The 17,027-nt window shown below is 37.7% G+C and overlaps 1 pseudogene; it reads left to right on the top strand.

Moving 5' to 3' along the window:
* The first annotated feature begins 7,395 nt into the window (after nucleotides 1–7,395).
* Nucleotides 7,396–8,537, top strand: LOC147892278 (dolichyl-diphosphooligosaccharide--protein glycosyltransferase subunit 1A pseudogene; annotated as a pseudogene).
* The last annotated feature ends 8,490 nt before the right edge of the window (nucleotides 8,538–17,027 follow it).

Consider the following 17,027-nt stretch of genomic DNA (forward strand, 5'->3'; position numbering starts at 1 on the left):
CCTTCCGGTGTGGTATGTTTGAGTTTGTCAGTTTGTGTTTTAGATTCTTGTCCTTTTTTTATAGATGTTATTTTAAAGCTCTTACCTCCTTGTTCTGGAGAGGACATTGATGCAAATATGAAGTCTGTGTTTTTGAAGCCAATTTCCAATCCTTTTGGTGTGGTATGTTTGAGTTTGCCGGTTTGCATTTTAGATTCTTGTCCTTTTTTATAGATGTATATTTTTAAGCTTCTTTGGTTTTGTTGGTTTGTATACAAGAATCATGTTGGGAGAAAGACTTAGTCTTTGATTGTGTGTAATATGATGGAAACTTGTGGCCTAGAGGCATCAAACATTTAAATATAAAGGAGCATTTTAAGTACTATTGTGTGAGTTGCATGATGATGTGCCAATTGAGTTGTATGATGGAATTGAGTTTGGAATAGTTGTAACTAGTCATAAGGCATGATGCTTTTCAATGGGATGATGGTACATGTTATTTTCAAGTTTAGGCTATGTATGAGGCCTTGTCAAATTCTTATGAGACGAGGCTATAAATGTGAGGGATTATGGAGATGTTTTGAAGAATATTGTGCGAGAGTATGCAAGGAAGGTGGTCGTATTTGTGTCTTTGAAGCTAGTTTTGATAGAGTTTCTAGAGAGAAAATGGGATTCTATTAGTTTTGTACGTGTATGTTTGCTATTGTCGTGTTTTTATCTTTTTAGAGATTATTATTTGGCTTTTTTTATTATTGTTTTGTTGTAGGGTTTATCTAGTTTGAGTGTCATGGCTCAAAGAGGGGATGGTGTTGGCAGAGTGGTCGAGAGTTGATTGGCATTGAGTGTTGTTTTCTTGTCTCCTATTGGTGAGTTTTTAAGTTTGCATCTTGGAGGCCTGGTGCAAGAAATGATGCTAGAGAAAATTTGAATGCATTGTTGTAGATACTGATGTTGTTTTAATTTTAGAGATCATTGTTTGACTTTGTTGTAGATGTATCTAGTATGGATGACTTGGCTCAGAGAGGGGATGGTGTTGTAGAGCGATTGAGGGTTAATTGGCATTGAGTGTTGTTCTCTAGTCTCCTATTTTTTATTTTTTGAGTTTGCATGTTGGAGGCTTGAGTGTAAGAAATGATGCTAGAGAAAATGTCAATTTTTGTAAAAAAGAAGACCACATGCATTGTTGTAGGTACTGATGTTGCAGAGGGCAATATTGGTGTAGGCTTTGTTGGAGATGGCAATGTTTGTTGATTGAATGTTTTGGGTGATTGATGAAGGTGTGACTAAGATTCTAGAGGTGTTTGATCATTAATCATAGTTCAAATATGAAGTCTATCAAGCAGTATTGGCCTCAAGGTGCAAAGGCTTTGGCAATGGAGGTGTAGTATTTTTGTGGGGTGTTTAGTTTTTGGTAGCCTATCGTTAAGAACAATGTTTTAATTCTATTTACAGTGCATCGTCTTTTGGAAAGAAGGATTGATCTGTAGGAGGATGGTCTTTAGGTTTGGACTCTCTAAAAGAATAGCTTAATCTTTTTTATATTGAATAAAATCTGGTGGAACAAGATGATGTTTTGGATTTAACTTATGAATGTGATGAACTTTTTATATTGTATATTTATTGTTTATGTGTATTTTTGAAGTTGATTGTAAAACTCTTAAGTATGTTTTATACAGGCTAGTTTAGTTAAAAGGTGGATGTGTGGTAAAAATTAGTTTCACTATTGAATTAGAGAATGTGGTAGGTTAAAATTGGGGGGGCCAATCTCTGTCTATGAAAGTGGCCCAATTGGATAGTGGAGATTCGTTCTCCACCAACCTGGGACCTTTACAGAAGGCATGATAGTGGTGTGGGCTAAGAAGGTGACAATTGTGATGAAAGTGAAGAATGGGGTGGAAGCAAAGACTTTCTTTTGGAATTTTGAATTGTTAAAACTCAAAGCACCCTTTATTAACCACCATGACTTTCTTTAAAGAAAAGGTACTAATCATATAGCTTTTTTCCCATAGCTCAAAATCCAAGCTTTTTGAGCCAAATTGGAGAGCACATCTTGGCATTCAATGCCCTTTGCTCCATCAGCACCATTGATGTATAGTGGCATTAATAGACTAATTGTTAGCTGAGGATGGCAACTCCCTACTCGCACTCACCCTGCTAGCTTCCCTCACCCTCCCACCTCACTTGCTCTCCTCTCACCTCGAACCCTCTCTCCCCCTTTCTCCATCCCTACCTAGCCACTTGTCACCATACTCTTCTGCCTTACCCCCCATTTTTCTTTTTCCCATCTTGCATCCATTTGCTCCTCCGTGTTCCACCCTCGTCTTTCATTGCCCCATCTTTGCCTTGCACAATTCTGTCGACCTACTTCTCCTTACTACATTTGAAAAATTTTCAATTGCTTTTGCCACAGATCGTGTCCCTTCTCTAAGTAGTTACTTGTTGTTGCTATCATGCCTCTTGGTCTAGGATCTCCACAACCAAGATGTCGAGGTCTTTGTTCTTCTCCCTCAACTAAAGGCTATTATTTTGTTAGGATTCAAATCTGTCCTATTGCTCTACTGGTCCATAGTATCTATCAAGGTGTTCAAAGCAAGAACCCTTTCTACCTAAGCACATCTTGGTTGAGCTTTTTTGGGAGCTATTTCCTCATTTTTCTTACCTCAGTTTTATTTCTTCTTTTCCCTCCTTCCCTTTAGCCCACTAGTAGGGTTAGTATTGTTGATTTCTCGATTCCTAAGAATGTGGTCTTAGTCATGTCCACTTGGTCTAGCAAGAGGGGGTCACATGGTAGCTCCCTCGACTCCCACAGATGTGAGATAGCATATATTCCTCAAAGGACAAACAATAGGGGGAAAATGTTGTCCATTCCCTCCAGGACAAAGAATTGGTGTGCACATCATTGTCCTCACACCTATGAGGAGCTAGGTTCTTGATCGGATTAAGGCAAGCTTGGCATTAGAGGGTGACCATATTCAAGGGGTCACCATATGTGGGAGGGGATTCCTTCTTATCTGGGTGAGCTCCCTCCTCACCACCCAAGCCTTGGTGGAGTAGAGTCATATTTTTGTCAGCCTGCACCTACTGTTCTTCATGCCATGGTACCACGGGTTCACAATTGATGACATGGTCAAAATGCATCATGTGCCACCATCCCAATTGATGTTGTACTCCCCAAGGATATTTAAGAAGTGTCACCCCATCTTGTCCCCAAAGAGAGGGAATTTTGGCATAGTGCTTGAGTCCTCGCTCACTACAACAATCTCAATTTTGACAAACAATTGGGTCCCTCTAATTGTTGAGTGTCTTGAGACTCCTATGGGAGGAGATCTTTGTAGACACATAAGATAGCAGAGTGATTTGATAGAGGGTTTATGTTTTAGGCCTTTTGGTTTAGTGCATTTGATATAGGAAGATGGGTCACTTAGATAGGGCTTGTCCAAGGGGCATGAATGGCACCTTGTCAGTTGTAGCCTCACCAATGATAGCACCAAGTGTTTCATGAGGATAGAGCTCAATGGGCTAACCAAGCAATAGTAGGAGTAGAGCCCTTGAGTGGAGCCTCTTGAGGGGGCTTGGACTAGGGTGGATTGGAAGAAGCATGGCAAGAGGACCACTAAGAATCATAGACATTGAGCCCAGTGACACCAACATGGCCATGCTTTAGCTCCCCCGTCTTGGGGGGAGAAGGCAAAGAGAGTGCCCTGCTTGCACCCTAAATACATCCTCACACTCTTGGGGGACAGATATTCTATGAACTCCCCACGGTCCTATTCAAGTCAAAAGCCTAAAGTACTTGTGTAGCTTCATAGAGACAGAACACAAGACAACTTGTGTTACCTAAACCCCATGTCCCTCCCATACTCCCCACCCCCTAGCCCCACCTAGACATTTCACATCTTTACTCCCTTTTCCTAGCCGCTTCACCCCTACTCCTCGTGATCTTCCCTCTCCTCCTCTCCCTCACCTCCTCATCTTTTTTGGTCTTCCATCCCCTCCCTCGCATCCATCCCCCACACTAATTCCACCACTGTGTAGTCGATAATCATGCTTATTAGCACACACCCTCCACCTACTGCACCTCCACCCTGACTTCCTCCTATCACTACAATAGACTCTCTTAATCCCTACGTTGCCCACATAGAGACCCTCTCCCCTTTGTACTTAGGCCAAATGGGCAAGGGCACAACTCTAGATTCTTCCTCAAGGTCGTGGCCCGCCCTCTCCAAGCACAAAACACAAACCCCCTAGAGTTGATAGAGGTATGATTCCCCTTCTTAGAGCATTTGCGTCTGAGCACTTGTCTTAAACATCACCTATTAAGGGAGTGGGAGTTCTAGAGGTTTTTTGACCCTAGAAGTACCTAGATGTTTTGGATGACTACCTCTTGACCATGGAGATAATGGTCATGATTCATGTAGCCCCAAAGGGGGTTTCCATTGGAGCAGTTGGTAGCCCCACCCATCCTTTATGGCACCTCAACTTTGGTGCTACCATAGGAGAGGGGGTCCTTATCTTAGAAGGGTGTATATGAATTAACTAAGAATATGTCCAATAAAATAGTAGTAAATGAATCCTTGTGAGGAAAGACTCACACCATCCCTTAGAAATTCAAAGCAAGGAGAAGGGTTTGTATGTAACTCTAAATTGAATTATGATATATATCAAAAAGTATGGGATCTTATCAGGTGTTGCAACAATTAGTATCATAATTAATCATATCTCCAATGTATATCAATGCTCTATACTCACATAAAGTGTATAAGCCTTTTTGAAATTATATAGAATCCTTTATTCATTATGGGGACAAAGCATAGTCTTTTCAAGGAATGTAGTCAACGTAAGGGGAAGTGTGTGTGTGTGTGTCCCACTGATTGCAATGCCACAAGTCCAATGCACAATTGAAGTGAGGGAAATCATCCACCCATCACTTTTGATTGCGTTGGACTACTACCCAAAATAATAAAGAAGTAATAAACATAATAATAAATGAATTACCAATTCATTTTCTTATCCTTTGAACATCCAAGCTACATCTAAGGAATCTTTTTATAGGAGAAGTTCTTATTACCTTATAGCTTTTACTCTATTCGTATCTATTATCTTTGAAATACTCAATAAAATTTCTAAATTTGCATGAAGGCATTAAAATCTCCCTTTTCAGTATATAAGATGGGCATCACTTGGGAAAGTATGACCTTTTTTGGAAAAAGTATTGCAAGCCCAAATAAATTTGCAAACTAGATGTGCAAGGGACTTAGTCTTATCATACTTGTTGGTTACTTCTATACCATTGTCCCTATGTATAACAATGATGGTTATATTCTAAAAATTAGTCTTCACTCCAGTTTTTTTTCATATTTGTGAATGTCTATTGACACAATTTCAAGCAATTGGAGGGGGCCGATCCAACAAGGATCCAAGGATCTACCTTAACTTTTCTCCTTGATCTAAAATATTATAACTTGGGGAGTCCGCATTAAGCATAAGGGTATAATCCACACACCTAAAATTATATTTAAAGTTAGACAATAGATTCCACTATTTTGTCTTCTAGAACATCGATATGATCGTGAATCAAAACCAAAATAAATCTAAGTTACACCATAGGGGAGAGCGGGAGAACCCCATGGGGATTCCTGATAATTGTTTTAAGACCTAATACCCTCGTCTTAAATGCATATTTCCCAACAACCACATATTAATGTCAATACACTCCTCAGATAGAGAGATCAAGGTTTTTCTTTTTCTATTACTATAGGATGTTTTATTTCCAAGGTTGATGCATATGTACCGCTTGCCTTTTCTATGAAAGGCCAAGCTAATGATCTTTGATAAGTTGTTCCTCAACCCAAAATCCCCATATAGGGAGATGTTCTTATAACATTTCCGAATGTTTGCCATGAAAACAAAATAGATCTCCTTAGGTAAATTCATTTTTACCTTAAATATTCAAAAGGAATTTATATCAATACCAGTATCACTCATATCTCATCTTTGAGATCCATTTATTACTTCATGATGGGATCCATTGCTTACTTCTTGATGGGATCCATTGATTACTTCATGATGGGATCCAAACAAGTTGTACTGCCAAAGTAACCAACAAAGCCAATTCTAAAAAGACAAAAGAATGAGCACTTGTGATCCATTAGAATGTATTCTTATGGGCTTTATAGGTAGCCATTAGATAAGGTAGTGAGTGTGAATCAATAGTAACTTTGAAGTTAAAGTGTGTCAACATAGCTATGGATAAGGGATGCTACTTCAAGAGTTAAAGGAAGTTGTGGGATGTAGACAAGGCTAGGGAGGTGAAGGTCTAAGTAGACCAGATCTAATAGTTTTTTGTTTTACCAAATCAATATGGAGTCTCTTGTTGCTCTTAAACTTGTATATGTGTCTCTCTTTGGTGGCAGATATAAATCTATATATTTGTGATCCATAGCTAGTTCTTGCAAGTGCATGCCATAGCATATAACTAGATGGAGTGATGGTGTTAGAATATTGTTAAGGGTGCTCAAAATTCTGTAGGGAAATGGCCAGATAGCTTCACGTTTTTGTAGAGGTAAGTAAGTTTTACAAAGGAAAATTTGAGAGCATGTTGACTTATTCAAGAGAATGCAATACATTTAATTTTATAGATTTTTTTCCTTTGGTGGACAATTAGAGAGTAATGGGGCATGAGTTGACATGGGTGTTGTTCAAAGGTGTATGCCTCTTCTCTTCTGAATGAAGTCAATGGTATAAGTTAATGTGTATGTCTTCTTTTATGGTGCCATCATTGTTTGCCTCATGTCAATTTTGAACCTTATTTTGGGTATGGCATATACAATTTCTTATGTACCTTGTCCTTTTTTAAATCCACACCTATTTTCTTTGTGTAATTTTCACCCAAAGAAATTGAATTGTGGATGATGGAAAATGCATCTTTTTAATCAGTAAATGGATGGAAGATGTCTAAAGTTGCAAGCAGGAACTAACCTAAGAACAAAGATGCTGTGAGCCACTTTGGAATGTATCACAACAACTGGCCTTCCACATCGGCTTTAAAGATTGAACAGATCATCAAAGGCCAATCCAGTGGCTTTGAGCAAGGGAAAAATAAATAATCATCAGTCTGGCTATAGAAGTAGCTGAACAGGAGAGCACATACAATGTTGTATTTTCCATCCTTTTGGATAAATATTTGAATCCAAGTGAATCCATAGCTGTGGATATCTATATGGTCCTCATGGATCTGTTGAAGCCTTTCCCATCAGAAAATTTACAATCAGAAGCACAGCTTGTGCTTTATCACAACCATGCATATTTCCTCCCTCCTTACCCTACCAAAGTGTAGACGATAGTCATGATTACGAATAACAATACATTATGAAAACAACAAGCTATTCACTATCGCGCAAGAGTCGTGCATGAAATTACCGTATGTTGCACGGTGAAGCTCAACATAAGGGCACATTCTTTAGGCTTGAATATCAAGCAAGACCACCAACAATTGGGGTTGCCACTCTTCATTAGCTGTTTGCTGGCAAGGCTTCCTCCCCGTGCACATTTTGTGTACTACAATATGAAATTGGCAATGTCTTAGCCGCACATTTGCGTAGCGATAGAGAAAAGACTGAGTTGGAGTTTGAACCATGATATCCTCTTTGGTGGATGGCAAGTTACCTCTATGATTGGATATGGTGTACCATTACAAGACTTTGTATTTCGAGCATCTGATGGTAGAAGGTACCTCAAATTCCCTTTTGGGTGCCTCCTCCATGATGTCATGTTCAAGAACCTACTTGTGAAGGTGGTACTACCTGAGGGATCTAGGAATCCTTCAATGCAAGCTCCTTTTTCAGTGCGGGAATCCCAAAAGGTCAAATATAGCTACCTTGACAGTGTTGGGTGGATTGTTGTGGTATTGAACAAAATTTTTTCTTTGAGGTTTACTTCAAATTCAACACAATTGCAATTCTTGTCGAGCCCTTGATGCTTGTTGCAGGCTTCTTCCTCCTCTTTATTGCCCGCATAGCCTATATCCATTGTGATTTCTCTATAATCTCAAAGTCTTCACCATCTTCCTCTTCTTTATTGCCTGCCTGGCATATACTCGCTATGATTTCTCTATGATCTCAAAGTCTTCAGCGTTATACCAGGCTTGCATACAACATGAAGATCTATTGGATGCGCTTCAAAGGTTGCATAATTTAATTAATCTACGACAAGTAAATGTAAGTGAAAAACCAAAATCTTCTTCGAGAGACTAGCAAAAGCACGAGACATTCAGAGGTGTAAGGTTGCTTGAAAATCTGCTAATGTGAGACACTACTAAGGAATTGAAGGCAATTCATGACACTTTTTAGCAATCTTCTTATATTCCACCAAAGGTAGAAATGCTAATTGCAAAGGAAAAGGAAAAGCAAGAGAAATTATTGTAGAAGCACATGGTTGCTATGGAGTTTTATGAGAGAAAACTCTCTAATAAAGAAGTTGACAATTGTGTCGCCCCTCATTAACAAAGGATTTTACTCTTGAAGCAGGAGGTAGAGGACATGTTGCAAATCTTACAATGAATACACTATTACCATGCCAAATTGGATCCTTATAGCTAGATCTCATAGCTCCATGCTAAATTCAATAAGGAATTAACCTTGTATGCCCCTAACAAGCCTTGTTGCAAGTCTAGCCCCTCATAAGTCCTGCTATAAGTCCAACCCATCTCTCTCTCTCTCTCTCTCTCTCTCTCTCTCTCCCCAATTTTGAGAGATACCTTCTACCAATTTCAGCAAGTGTATTTCCTTTTTTAAATGTTTAAATATAGCCTACACAAGTGCATGTTGATCCTTTCTACTGAAGGATATGAAGCTGGGCTAAATTAATGCTATTAATAGAGGCAATGACATAACTCATGCAAAGTGGATTTTATGCATCGATTGTAAGTCGTTCCATCTCTTTTTCAATCTATCGACATTGAAGTTATCATGTTTCAATGGCTCAGGCAAGTACAGGTTGTTAATATCTTTGACTGTGGATAGAGCTATGTATGCTAGCCTGTGAGCATGCACTCCTTTTGGAGAGAACATAAGTTTTTCCAAAGTTAGTCCTTGCGCTCTATGTATTTTCCTTACTGTTGGTTGTATAGGAAATTGTTCTCATGTGAGGATGCTAGTCTTAGAAGGTCTAATTAATTTTTTTTTTTGATTCTGAATATTGGTGTCCATTCTTTTTGAATGTTGTGGATGAATGCATTTATGTTAGCATTTCATTTTCTCAATCCTATGTCCTTGAGAGGAAATAGTATCCAAACTATAACTTTATTCATGTATCTAGATGTTGTCATGAAGGTACCATCAACACCATTAATGAACCCATGTTGCTGATTAATGTTACTAAAGCATAGCTCTATTAACCAGCGCACAACTCTATCAACATGGTTTCCTTTATTTCTATTGTTGTATGTAGTCCTTTTGTTGCTTTTGGATCTTCTAATAGTTTTGAATTTTTGGGCATTGTTTCAGAGTAGTGGTCTAATGCTTTAAAGATGTGCTTTATACCTGTTGACAAATGCAACACATCATAATTATGAATGCTTGTTTGAGAGTTGGGGTGGTAGAGATGAGACAATGTTCTTGCGGGTACTGTACATAAGCACATTTGATTAATGTAATTTATGTGCAATTGTGTGTGTGTACATTTTCTAAAGCTTTGATTCTTGCACAAAAGTATTATCATTTTATCTCATATTTGTTTGTAGTTCATAGCATTGCAATTTTGTATACCAATACGTGTGGGTTGTGCACTCCAAGTCATCAATATTTCTTTTGAAGACCTAGGAGTCTTTCACTAGCTTTGCTTGGTGAAAGTCTCCACCACAAGTTATAACATCAACACCTTCAAAGTAGTGTTTGTGATTTTTCATTAATGAGCGCATTCAAAGGCCAACAAAGTTAAGTGTTCTTTTTCCAACTAATGAAATCTCATGAAAGACAACGAGATGGATTTGTTCATATAAGGCTCAGGGGGGTCACTTAGTGTAATATGTCTATATCACGTGCGTTCAAGTCATGTTTTCTAAACCCCTATGTAACTTATTTTTAGCATTTTTTCATGTCCCCTTTGTAAATTTTCTCAAATTTTATAAATCCCATAATGTAGATATATATTTTTCCCTATAGAGGATTTTAAAAAGTCCTTATGTGAGAGATACATTACTACTTTTGGAGTCATTTTGGAGCAACTATGAGAGATTTAGAATATAAGATATCTGCATCGTGTGCGTTATTTAAATCTATGCACGTGAAAGAGAGGTCCATTTGCGACAATGGTCAACATGAAGATTTGAGCCCTAGTAATAGTGCCAAAAGACTAAGAGAAATAAAGAGTATACAAGACAAAGTATATATACCAAAAGTAAGGGAAACAAATAGCAAACAAGATAAATTTAGCACGTTGCCATACACACCAAGTTTTAAGACTAACAAAGTGAACGAAGTAACTTAAAATCTGCAAAGAGCTCGTGCAAGCCAAACTTTATAACATGTGCAGAGCTTCTTCATCAAAGATTGGGAGCTTTTATAAATGACATATATCCTTTAAAATGTTACAAAAACCATATGAATGGATGTTCAAGCTATACAAACTTTGATAATCAAGTTGACAAAATATTTGATGACAATATATAGCAATTATTTCTTGCCAAATATACACATCTAGAGGTTTTCTAAGTCAAAGATTGGAAACTTTTATGAATTATATATATCCCAAACTTATTAGTTGCTCCCATGTCTGTCATTATAAGAATTGAAAAACACCATGGTGCTTTTTTGCATTCATAGGATGCCTTTCCATAGAAGGTTGCATGTACTATTAGTGGCTTATGACTCATGAGTACCTTATCCTCTTCTTTATGGCAGTTTCATCATTGCAACAAAAGATGAATTAAAATGATTTGCCTTCTATTACAATTAACTACTTTGCAAGGCTAAGAGTAAGGTCCATCCCTTCAATGATATGCATAGCCAACTCTCCATTACAACCAAATACCTTGAGTTGCCGCATTGCCTCGTGAGTTGTAAGCTCTCCAATGGATTTTTTGCCATCATCTTATGATAGCGTGTGTCAAGATGGCACATAAAAGTGCACCATCAGACATGGCAACACTTAAAGGAAAATAATTACTGAAAACCTCACCATTTTAATGATAATCCAACCAAGGGGAAACACACCATATTGTGGATTATATCTCCCTTGCTTTGCAAAAACCTGTAACTCTAGTACAAGCCATTGTTTTTTAGCATGTTCTTGCTCGCAATGATGGCGAATCCATCATTCTTCATCACTCTCATCCTACAACTGCTTCATTTATTTGAAGGCCTTCCTACAATCCTATGAAATATGTTGTGCCATTCCCTCATCAACGATTCCAGCTCGACATGCACCATTTGGAGTAAAATCAAGCAAGATGTTATCGGGGTGCAAGTCTGTATGGAACAATTGGGCCTCGTGCAAGTGTGCTACTCCAACTAAAAGAGCATGGATTAAATGATTCACATTGACACAAAAGAAGTTAATTATTTCCACCACATCTCCAAATCCTTTGATTGCCCTTGATTGCATCTTCTAGCTTGCCTTCTGCTTGTGCTCTCCTCTCTGCACCTTCCTTAAAGTGTGTATCCATGTAACACCTAAAGGATTCTTCATTAAATGGCAGTTAAAAGAAAATTTGAGACAATCGCCCACCATTGAAGTATGGGATGATTGTCTAGAGAGGCTCTTCTTGGTAGCATAAATAACTTACACTAAGACAAGATGTGTTATTTCAATGCTCGTTTCTCTTCTGCTTCTCGTCTACCAACATCACCCTTGTATTGCTTGCCAACATACCATATGTGTTGTAAGAAACCAAGAAAACGTATGAGATGGACACAATAGATAGTCCCACATGTTCCAGATCCAATCTTTTCACCTAGTAAGATCTCTTGATCTATGACAAATGCCACAAACGTAATATTCCTTATGTGACTAGCTCATTGTTTTAGCTTTTGCATTTCACCTCTAAGCACCCTTCCTTTCAAGACTACCATGTTCCCTTTATCATCTTGCTCAACTTGCTCCTCTACCATCCCAAATTTTAAGTTTGACTTCTTCTCCCAACTCTCAATTATTATAAGGCTCTTCTTATCAGATCGTAGGATCTTACTTTTATGCAGAGCCCATAATGCATCCAATCATTCCTATAAGGCTCTTCTTATCAGATCATAGGATCTCACTTTTATGTAGCGCCCATAATGCATCAAATCATTCCATTTGTGATGCAAGTTTGACTTCTCCCAACCCTCAATTATTACAAGGCTCTTCTTATCAAATCGTAGAATCTTACTTTTATGCAGAGCCCATAATGCATCCAATCATTCCATTTGTGATGCACTAACATCATTTGCAAATCTTGGTCTTGTAGCACATGTTTACTTAAATCATACATGAACATTATGTACCTAGGATTCAACCCAAAGCAACGCATCAAAATCCTAGTTCACAATTCTAGTAAGCTCATGGGCTTGGGCATATTGTTCTAGCATCCTCTTGGTGTCCTGCATAACCTTGGTCTTGAAATTAATCAACCTATCAGAGCTCTCTACTATAGTCTCCATCTGTCTCTTGTGCAAGCTATTTATTTGCTCTATCATTTGCTCTCAAAACACTTGATTGACTTGCTTGCATTGTTTCAAGATTAATGCACGCTTGTGCTTAGAGCCAATATAACCTTCCATCTCAAAGAAAAAAAGCTGCAAAAGTAGGCAATCAAATATAATATCTACATAGACACAGTCCACGTGTTAATATAGCTTGTGGTGTACAATGTACAGTGCATGATACAAAATGCATGCAAAAAAGAAAAAAAACAAAGCCACCTCCCTCTTCGAGAGAGTCTAGAGACTTGACCTTAAGAGTGGTCCCATCTAGTCCCATCACCTTGTGAGTGTAAGAGCCAAAAACCAATCTCTTGCACTAGGTGGGGCATATGCAAAATTAAGTATCAAGTCCAAAGCAATGAAAAAGGATCATGCACACTTCTTATGTAGGAATGAAAAAGGTAGTTATCTCTCTCTTTGAAAGAGTCCAAGGACTTGACCTTAAAAGTGGTGGACCATCTAGCCCCATCACCTTGTGGGTGTAGGGACCAAGAACCATTCCTATGGACAAGCCTTGAGTGGGGCTTCGGGAAAAAGAGAAAAATTAGCTCTCAAGTCTAATGGGTGATATCCTTGAGTTATGTATAAGAGATAGAGATTGATCTTCACTACTTTGTGGCACATTATAATCTCATCTATATGTCTTTGGGAAAGCCTATATTAACACTTACTTTTAGCCTTATTTCAATGCAATGCCGATGAGGGGAGTTGGTGTGGATATCACAAGATACACTACATAGAATCTAGACCACAAGAAAGAAACCTAGTCAGATTTAAATGAAAGAAGGCCATATGCAAAATTAATATTATTTCTCAATGATTAATGATATAGAGTACATGTATACGATAGAGTTTAAATAAATGACTCAATGTGAATATAACATCTATGATGAAGATGATTCTCTCTCTCTCTCTCTCTCTCTCTCTCTCTCTCTCTCTCTCCTCTTTTCTTTTTTCCTCCCATTCCTCTCTTTTACTAATTCTACTTGCTTCTCCTACTATGCTAGATTCAAAGCATCATATTTAACATCTTATTGCAAATAATTTATGACTAAAAGGTAGAAATAAAAAACATATATTCTAATCATATTACACAAGATTTTAAACTAGATAGCATATGCAACCATTTTATATGCTAGCTATGATGACACAAAAGTATAATAAATAACAGTGTCATATTAGCCCTAATTACATTTAACAATGTAAAGTACAACACCACCTAAAGTTGAATAAATGACCAAGTGTTGAAGCTTAGACTATTATATTTTACGACAAGCTATAATGACACCAAAAGCCAAATAAATGATGACATGTCAAAGCCTAAATAATTATTATATGATATAAGCTACTACGACATTAAAAGCCGAATGCACGACCAATTGTGGAAGACTAGTTATTTTGCAAAATTTATATATAAGAAAACAGCACTGAAAGCCAAATAAATGACCAAGCATTGGATCCTATTACTCATCTAAGAGTCATGAAAAACACATGCAACCGAATGGTACGACCAAAAGTTGAGCTCATTTTAGAACAAGAGAAAGCAACTCTTACAATAACATTAAAAGTCGAGTGTTACAATTAAGTGTCAAAATGCAAACTTACTTATCTAACTGCACCTATAGTTGAGTGATATGAACCAACATAGAGAGAGAAGCACCATAGAAATGCTGACCCAAATGATGACGTAAATATTCCAGGACAAATCAAGCGATCGACGTATTGTGTCAAAAGGCCAAATATGACACTGCATCAATATCTAATAGTCATATAATATTGGTAATACATACAAATCTTGTATGTCCTTATGACTCTAAAAAGCCAAGTGATTACAATAGGACAAGATCCCCAACAAAGCTTGAGTAAAGTATTAAGAATAAATACAACACATCATAAATCATGATTGGTGGCACTCACCCAGAGGAAGCATAGTTGCTAATGCTTCTGAGGATGGCATATGAAACAAAGGGAGTGTGTTGAAAGAGGAAGGAGTGAGAGAAGGTGGTCAGTGCTAAAGAAGGGAGCATGGGATTTGAAGATGATCCAAGAGTAGTAGTCACAAGACACGATAAGGGACGACTTGTAGAAGAGAGGATCTCCTTGTGAAATTCAATTGATACACAAGGGACATCATATAAAAAAAGGATCAACAATACAAGATATAAAATTAAAGGTGACTAAACATGTGTTCTAATTCAAGATACAATGGCTTTATGCAAGAAGCTTCTTGAAGATAAGCCTTTTAAAAAACACCCCAAAGAGTATTAAATGTAAGTCCTAAAATAATTGCATGCTATGCAAAACTGCAATTAGAGCCACTAAATAGATTTGCATAACTTTGTAATCTGAAAACAAGATTTCTCTTCATGTCATGTTATGAATTCTAGTCGTCTATATGTTATGTAATTTGTACCATGAAACTTATCACCCAAAAATGCACATCTAAAGACCTAGTACGCTCTTATACACTCCACCTTTGTCGAGTAAATGTAGAATTATTCACAACACCTACTAGCTTTAGCCTTCAACCGAAGGAAAATCAATATGTAAATACAAGAAGGCCATACTTCATGGCTCAACTCAATGTGACAAGATTGTTTACCTTAAGCATATAAGAATCTTACATTAAAAAATGAGCATGTACATATATATATACACATAATCAATTTAAAAATGAGCAAGCAAACATGAGCATGTTTATGATCATATGTTTATCAACATGTTTAGAATTAAAAACATATACACAAGAAAATAAAAAAATGAGCATTTACACAAGATCATATAAAAAATGAGAATGTGAGTATGAAGAGATGAACACATAAGCATATAGACATAAACATATAAACAGATAAGCTTGAGCATATAATCAAGAGAATGCAAACATAATAATGAGCATATAAACATGAGCAAATTAGCATGCATAATATGAGAGCATACAAACATGAGCATTTTAACATGTGAGAACATATAAGTACATAAACATGAGAATATCAACATAAGAGAGCATATAATCATTTATATGAGAGCATCTCAATTGAGAGTACCATAAACATGTCTTTTTTTAGTTTATAAACTACTTGAGTATCCCTAAGCTTGGACACACAAGAAGCTTGCATATAAACAAGATCATGCAAACATTGCATATACACATGATTATGTAAGTATATAACTAAATACGCAGCCCCAAAACATGAGCACATACATATACGCATGAGCCTATAAACATGTGCATGAAATATATATGCATGAAATTCACTTACACATGAGCATATGTTTATAATTAAAAACATATACACGTATAAACATACACAAATGTGCATATAAACAAGAGCATGTAAGCATAAAGGACAAGCCATAATTCCCAAGAAAATTGCAAGAGGAGAACTTGGATGATAATGATAACAAAATGCGCCTTTATCGGTTGCAATGAGCATAGGAAACCCTATTGGTTGTACCATGTGGAGTCAAAGAGAAGTACATTGAGAAGAGATGTCATCTTCAGAAGAAGAGATGTCATCTTGAGAGGGAGAGACAAAGAGTCATTATCCTCCTTCAAATATGCAGTCAAATCTAGCCAATCCAGCTGCAGGTCTTCTATGCTGGCCCTTTGTTGTGCTCATGTCTAGCCCCAACCATGGCCTCATATTTGCCACCTATCCATGTGCACAGAAGATAATACTCAGACCTAGAAGTTATATCATAGATAGGGAATGCTATTGAACTTCACAATGTGTGGCTAAGGGAAGGGCTATCCACCACCACACAAAATCGAAGAGGCTGGTCTGTGGCGAAACTAGGCAGCAACAACAACCAATAGCCGAATAGATGGCCAACGTAGTCAGGCTAGTTGGTACCCCCATCAGGTTCCAGTCTGCCAAATAGACAGCCCTTGTGCAGCCTATAAATAGAAAGCAATATGCCTACCCTTTCCAACCATCCCTAACCTGCCAAAACTGCCCACTAGCGATAGATCTGCATAGCCCATAGCACTGCAACTTCCCCTAAACCTTGGGCAACAGGCCTATGCCCTCCTCAGGAATGGCAATGAGCACTTCTAACATGACCTACTAACAATATAGGAGAGCATACAATATAGAAGAGCATACTTTTGACCACCTCTCATGAAAAGTGAAGAGAGTGTTATGACTGCTTGCCAGAGATGATGAATTAATGTATCTATATATGAGAAAGACTGTGTAGATGGAGCTGTAGGCTGAGATCTGCTTGAAGACTGAACCTCATGAGCTGCCAGGAGACCAAGGATGCGCTATTGGGTGAGCTATGACTCTACCTAACAGAGATGATGAATTGATGTCTCTGTATGTGAAGAAGACTATGTGCGGATAAGAATTGTAAGCTGAGAGCTGCTTG

Source organism: Dipteris shenzhenensis, chromosome 17, assembly GCF_047967505.1.
Source record: "Dipteris shenzhenensis isolate YYH24624 ecotype China chromosome 17, Dip_SZ_1.0, whole genome shotgun sequence".
Classification (NCBI taxonomy): domain Eukaryota; kingdom Viridiplantae; phylum Streptophyta; class Polypodiopsida; order Gleicheniales; family Dipteridaceae; genus Dipteris; species Dipteris shenzhenensis.